We start from the raw sequence: 7,607 nt of genomic DNA on the forward strand, positions 1-7,607 counted from the left end.
ATGAGCTCTCTGGCCAGCCCTTGGTGGAAGGATCACATGCACTCAGAATTACCTTTGAACTCCCTATATCACTCAGTGTTCCCAAGTTCACACAAGAGAGACACGATTGAGGCAGTGATGGTGGAGGATGTTTGGAATAAACTCAGTTATCACAAATATTCTGAAAATAATGGAGGCTTAAACAAAAAAGTTTTTCTCCCGAATTCAATAGAGATAGTCTGGTAGAGGCGGGATTGGTCCGTTAACAACGTCAGAGACCTCAGCCCCTATCTGTAGTTCTGGAGAGTGTTCTTTTTCCATTTGCATGGTCATCCTGTGGACCCGGGTGGCAGGTGGAGCCCCAACCAGAAGAAGAGAAAGGTACATCCCCTTTTGCGTTGGGGATAATTCAGAGAAGTGTCACACAGCCCTGTGGTTTGCATCCTCCTGGCCAGTGTGGAGTTACATGGCCACTTCTCCCTGAAGGGGAAGCAAAGAAGTGAAGTCTTTATCCTGCCCTGTGCCCAGCTATTACTGAGGAGGAAGAAGAGGAACTAGTGAGGCCGGATGAGCAGCCCTGCTGCCCCCCTGTGGGACTGGACTGAGCCCTTGGCGTGGCCCGTGTGGAGCCAGAAGAGGCAGTCCGGTGAGGGTGCTGAGGAGATGGGCGGGAAGGTTCCTGAGATGACATTTGACGTGAAGAGTTACTCAGGCAAAGGAGGAGGCAGAAACCTAGGTTAGGGGGAGTCTGAAGTCTTTGAGGAATGGCCAGGAGTAGAGTGCACAGGGGGCCCCGAGTGCCAGGCCGGGGAGTTAGGGCTCTATCTTAAAAATAGGGGTCCCTGAAGGGGTACCAGCTCAGATCTGCATTTGAGAAAGCTTGTCTAGCGGAGCGTCTGCAGCAGCCCCTTCAGGGTGGATGGAAGAAATTGACTTGTTGCTGTCACCCAGAGGCATCTTTGGTAGCTAAGACTGTGAGGAGGATTTCCCCTTTCCCCTTTGGGCTTTGTTCCTGTTTTATCCTTAGTTCATTATTAAGCACACTTACCAAGAACAGCCACGTTTAGCTCATTTGCCTGACCATTGAAAAAGGAAATGCAATGAAAAGCACCTTTCTTATTTGTGAGACACCAGTTAAGGTTCAGGGATGGCTCTGCCTTGGCCTGAAGGTGAAGGCCTTCCCTTTATCAGACCACCTGGTAAGCAGAGCATTTCAACCTCGGCTGCAATTAGAATCATCTCAATTAGAGTATGGATTCCTGGGCCCTCGGAGTTTTGAAAAGCCTCCCAGAGGATAAGAGCCGCTAAACACATTTCTCTTCCACACGGAACCTGTTCCCACTCTGGCAGTCCAGAGCTTGGGGAGGTAATAAGACAACACAAAGATCATTGTTTACTAAGATATTTTAGCACTTAGCAAAATGCACATGTTAAGGGACTCACTTACTGCTGGTATTTTTTGCCTTAGACCTAGGAAGAAGAGCCTCCTGTATTGCTAACCAACATATTCCTGTATAGGCTTCTTGCATATGAGCGAATTTGACTAAATAGAAGAGTGGGGGATTAACAGCCAAGGCCAATTTTTCCAACACCAGAACCACAGGCCAGTGGAAGAGTGCGTGGGACCACCCTCAGGCTGGTAGCATCCTGGGCTCTGGTTTGGGGGGCAGTGGAAGGAATGCACCATTCACGGGGACAGAGCTTCTATCTTACAGAGCAGCTGAGGGCTGGATGCAGAAAAAGCTGCCTCTCCAGAGAGTTCCGTGAATATGGGTGCCCTCTGCCCACTTCACCAGTTCAAACGTAACATGAGAAAGCCATCCACCAGTGGGGTTGGGCCCTCGGACTTTCAGTGTTAGCAGAGCTGAGGTTGCACAGTATTTCCTGACAACAGAAACAGGACCCTGGTCCGCGAAGGCCACTGGGACTCAGGTACCTGCTCGCTGCTGGTGGGGTGAATAGGGGTGCTTGGCTGACTCGATCAGTAGAGCATGTGACTCTTAATCTTGTAGTGAGATCAAGCCCCACGTTGGGTGCAGAGATTACTTAAAAAAAGTGAATGAACTCAGTTTTCTTAAAAAAAAAAAAAAAGTTACTGAGCCAGCCCTTTGCAGGACAATCTGTCAGGTGAACAAGAGGTAGCAAACTGGCTCCCCCCTGCTCCCCACAGACATGGTTCCTTTGAACTGCCCTGTATATATTAAAATGTGAATTAATTGCCAACTTTAAAAATCAGAAAGTTTCACATAAATCCAGATTTCTGGTTTCTCAAAAAGTCCCAAGATCTGGGATTTTTCAGTCCCGCAAGGAAACAATCCCCCTCCACGCCACCCCACCATGAGCCTAAATCTTTGAGTTTGCCACGGTCCTCACCTGGCCCGCAGGCATCTGAATTTGCAGTGTCTCTCAAGTATTGGAAGGGAGCTTCAAAAAGGTAGATGGCCCAGAACCCGGGGGATCCAGGATCAGAAAACAAGATTGTTCACGGGCTTAATTATTTTGAATCCATGAACCATGGTAGAATGGACACTAAGGTTTACAAAATGTTAAGCAGTCCCTTAAACTATAATAAACTTGGGAGAGAAATAGGTCTGCATGATGATTGGGACAGTGACAGGGATTCGGGTTTCACCAGCCTCTTCCTGAAGCCAATTCTGGGACCCCAGAGCTGTTAGTTATTTACCTTAACAACCAACTCTTGGAATTTATCACCAGTTCTCTTTTTGGGTATCAAGGAGTGGGTTATAAGAGGTCCTGAATTCCTGAATGGCCGCCTTGCCCTCCACTCTAAATGGCCTCGAGTCCTGTTTCGAGGAAAGTGGCTGACATTTGCCCAGCTCTGACCAAGCTGGTCTGGCTTAAGACTGGAGCCAATAAGTCTGCCTGAGGTTATGGGGGAAGCATGTTTGAGGAGCTCTTGAACTTAGGGTGGCTGGTGGTAGAGTGATGGGAACTTCTTTCTTCTCTTACACACTTGAGTATTGCCACAGTCTTTTAAAAACACATTTGAATGCCCTTTTAATTAACAGAAACAACAGGATCCTTTCCATGTAGGGGAAAAATGGGACTTACGGGGCCAGGTTTGCCTAGCCTGGAGGGTGGGGACTGGTGATCTCTGGCAGCATTTAAAAGGACTATATGGCTGGTCATATATACGGGGAGCTCTCTACGAAGAAATCTCTAACACTGGGCCCTAGGTTAGAATTATCAGCCACATTAGCCTTAATAGACTTGCACTGTGACTGCCCTACAATGTTGTGTTCGTAAATCAGTTTCGTCAGCAATGTTCCTAAGTCTTCAGACAGCTGTGCTGAGCAGAGAGGCCCATAGACGTGGCAAGAGTCTGCCTTGCTTTGGCATTTAGATCTCTGGAAATGATGTGAGCTGTCAGATACAAGAAGCACACACCCTTCTAACATCGTTTCATTTGAAACCAGCAGCTGAACACCTGTGTGCTTTGGGGCAGAGGGGAACATAAATAATGAGAGCATGCTCTTGTTAGAGAGCTGAAACAGGGGCTCAGGGTACATTTAATAAACTAGGCATTTACCCACCTTAGTCTCTGCCAAGTTTTTGGTTTTGTTTTCCTGGAATGGCAAGGGCATGACAGCTCATTTTTCCAAATTCAAATCTCTTCTAGGCACATAGTATATAACCTGAGGGGAAAAAACCCACAGGGATCTCGGACACCCTGGTGTTGCTGTGTTCCAGGAGGGGGTGAGTGAGGGTTGACTGTGCTTGGAACGTGGAAAGAGGCAGAAGAGAGAAACGAGGGGGCCTTGGGCAAGCACAGATTCTGGACTTGCTCCCATGGACTGGTGTTGCTAAGTGTGATACGTGGAGGAAAGTTTTATTTTCTAATGTTAACACCTATATATTTAGCATGTTTTGAAAACCTGAGTTGCTTTGGATGAGGTTAAAGCAGTTTCCTTTACAAATAAACTTTAGTAAGAAAAAGGAATACATTTAAAGGGAAGTATTGAGTTGACAGCAGGTGCCAGGCGCCATATTGAGCGAGTGTTCTTATTCTCCTGGGCATCCAGCAAGTAGTACCGATATCTCCACTTAACCGTTGAGAAACCTCCTCCAGTTCGTACAGCCGGAAAGCTCTGGGATAGGAACTGACTCCGGGTAGGTCCGTCCTGTCCCAGGCCTGTTGTGTCCCCAGAAGCCGGGAGGCCGCGGCGCCTAACGTTGACTCTCGCCCAGAGATTCCTGGTTTCTCCACCGCCCACGTGCAGAGGGAGCCCGGCCCGCAGTGCGCGCCGCGGCCACCAGGTGGCGCCACGAGCCTGGGAAAGCCGCTCCGCGTCGGAGGCCGCGGGGTCTCCGGGCCGGCCTCGCAGGGCCCCTGGGCGGGGCTGGGGCATTGCGGAAGCGGCCCCAAGGGTGGGGGCGCTTTTTGCTCGTTGGAAAGGGACTCTGGGACTTAGTCCCCTGCTTCCCTTCCACCGCAGACGCTTAGCTGGGTGGGGATACAGAAAAGCCTGGGTGCATTCTCCAAAAGGAGTCTTCAACACAATTTTCAAGTAAATATGTCAACCTGAGGGTTGTTAAGATAAAAAGGAAAAGCCCTTCACAAGCCTGTGAACCCCTCCAATACTTCAAGAAACATCCGGAGTCTGAGCACCTAGTGCGGGAGGAGGGTGAGGAGGAGTCTTGCTTCCCACCATTCCACCGTCCCCTTGGCTCTGCAACCCCAGGTTGACCTTAGGCCCTGGCTGTGGCCGTCACGCCGTCACAGCTGAGCCTCCGTGGGCAGACCGGCCTGGGGGCCTCGCCCCGGGCTGCGTGCTCCCACCCCAGTGTAATCCTCCCCACGGCTCCGCAGAGGCGAATATTCCCGCTTCGCAGGCAGGCCCCAGTGCAGCTAAGTGGTGGGTTTGGACCCAGGTGTCTCAGCAGCCAAAGGCATTCCACCACACCGCTTGTGAGTTAGCGATTTAGTGTCCGGTGTGATGAGTTAGGAGGGTTGGGAGAGCACGGCAGCAGGAAACTTCCATCTGGGGAGATCCAGGAAGGCTTTGACGGCCGCTGGGGCTCCCGGAGCGGCACTGCAGGCGGAGGGACCCGCAGCCGCGCTGGCGTGAGGTATGTAGCACGCGGCGCGTTCTGGAACCCCGGGTTGCTCTGGGCGGCCGGATCGTGAAGGGTGCCGTGTGCAGGGGCAGCAGCTGCCGCCGGAGGGGTTCAGGGCCAGATCTTGAAAGGCCTTGGATGCCGTGCCAAGGAGCTGAGACTGCACCGAAGTGGAGAGTTGAGAGAGGGTTTTTTGTTTTATTTTGGTTTTGGCAGGAGAGTAAAGAGCTTGCCCTTTATAAAGATCGGCCGTTTGGAAAATCTTCTTTTTAGCAAGCAGATAGCCTTTTGAAACTGAAATATCATATGGAGCACAGCCTTCAAAACCAGATCAAGGTGTAGCTGCTGACAGCCTCTGAGCAGGAGCGAGAGGCGTGGCACCGCTGGGGAAGGCGGCCAGTCACCCCAGAACGGGATACGCCAGGGAAACTTTGAGATCTCATCTTCCTTCCAAAGAAACTGAAGTCCAGAGAGGTGCTGTGATGCCCCAGGTCTCCTGGCTTCCATTCCACCCCATTTCGTGCCCCCAGGGCCCTACTCTAGGTGTGGCTGGCGAGCACCTTCAACTTCTGGTCTCGTAGAGGTCTGGGAAGAGCCAGAAGCCCGCAGGGTGAGCCCCCTTCCTCTTCTCCAGCCAAGGCAATCCTTTCTGCCTGGGTCGCTTTAAAAAATACATACCAATGCCTGTGGATCGGGCAAAGCAGCTTCGCAGACTTTGGAGTTCTTTGCCCTCAATTCCTCATTTTGTAGATGAAGATGGTGAATCCAGAGAGGTTGAGGGACTCTCCCTCGGGCTCCCAGCTAGGGGTGGCAGAGCTGGGCCTGGTGTCCAGGTGGAAATAGGAACCGTTCACTTGTCCTTTGAGCGAGGCCACAACCTGGGCCACTGGAGAGTGGGGGACAGCTCACAGCCTGGTGGACATGCATAGATGACACAGGCAGCTGGAGGGCTGGGGGAGGTAAGTGTGGGGTCCTGTGAGCGCTCATATGGCATTTTCTGTTTTAAGTTTACTTATTTTTGAGAGAGAGAGAGAGAGAGAGAAAATCCCAAGCAGGCTCCGCACCATCAGCACAGAGCCAGATGTGGGGCTGGAATTCACAAGCTGTGAGATCATGACCTGATTCCAAGTCGGACACTTAACCAGCTGAGCCTCCCAGGTGCCCCTCGTATGGGATGTTCTTAATGCAAACCGAACTAACAGTACCTTCATTTTTTTTAATCAGAATTTAACATGCCAGTTATTTTCCCTTTTTTTTCAACAATAAGACAGTGTAGCCGTCAAGACTCTTAGTTGTGATAAGAACCCAACTGAAATCAGCCTAGTCAAACAGGGGCCGTTTAAAGGCAGGCTCCTGGGGGAATTTCTGTGTCCAGGCTGCAGCTCTCTTCGGCCCCTGGGGTCTTTCTGTCCCCACAGACTGGCAGAGAAGTGAAGGAAGAGAGGACTCAGGTGAGAAAGTGCTACAATGGGACACTTAAGGGGAGGCTTACACACATCTGCCTCCCTGCCTTGGTGGCAGGGACTGGGTCTGGTTTAACTGGCTCTGCAGCATCTAGAACACCCCTGACTCAGCAGGCACTTAATGTCTGCTGAATGAGTGACCACCAGGATCTGTCCTCATCTAACCCGGAGTCTAGCAGTGGGGCCCTGGCGAGGATGAGTCCGTCTGGTACACGCACGGCTCCCTGCCTGTACACTACCATGTCCATCTCTGGGCCAGGGACTCAACAGAGATCTAGGGATCAGAGGAGCTGGAGGGGCATATGCCTTCCTAGAGGAAGTACGAAGAACCAGGCAGGGGAAGAGCTCTCCCGCGGGGGGGGGGGGGGGGGGGGCGGGGGCTGTATCCGTGGGCTGACCTCGGTGCCTAGCAGAAGTGTGCGGGGCATGCGACCCGGGTTGATGAAAGGCAAGGACTGTTCACACCTGCTGCTGTCTCTAGCAGAAGCTCGAGGCTCATTAGGTCCTGTCAAAGGTAGGGGAGGGGGGAGACTAAAAATGTTTTTTTGTTTGTTTGTTTTAGGATTAGGGGTTTAGTTGTCTTGCTCAAGAGGAAACAGTAAGGTATGGGCAGGAATTGAATCCTTTTCTTTCCCCAAGGCCAAGATTTTATTCGGAAATAGATAATTTTATCAAGAGATTTTTATAGCATGTTCATGCAAAGGCAGAAGGCCTTATGTTTTTTATTCTTTATTTATTTGTTGTTGTTGTTTTAATCCAAGTTAGTTAACATACTGTGTAATCATGATTTCAGGAATGGAATTTAGTGATTCATCACTTACATAAAACACCCAGTGCTCATCCCAACAAGTGCCCTCCTTAATGCCCCTCGTCCCTTTAGGCCATCCCCCCACCCACCTCCCCTCCAGCAAACTTCAGTTTGTTCTCTGTATTTAACAGTCTCTTATGGTTTTCCTCCCTCTCTGTTTTTTTTCTTATTTTTCCTTCCCTTCCCCTATGTTCATCTGTTTTGTTTCTTAAATTCCACATATGGGTGAAATCATATATTTGTCTTTCTCTGACTTACTTATTTTAGTTAGCATAATA

This window comes from Prionailurus bengalensis, chromosome C1, assembly GCF_016509475.1.
Source record: "Prionailurus bengalensis isolate Pbe53 chromosome C1, Fcat_Pben_1.1_paternal_pri, whole genome shotgun sequence".
Lineage (NCBI taxonomy): Eukaryota > Metazoa > Chordata > Mammalia > Carnivora > Felidae > Prionailurus > Prionailurus bengalensis.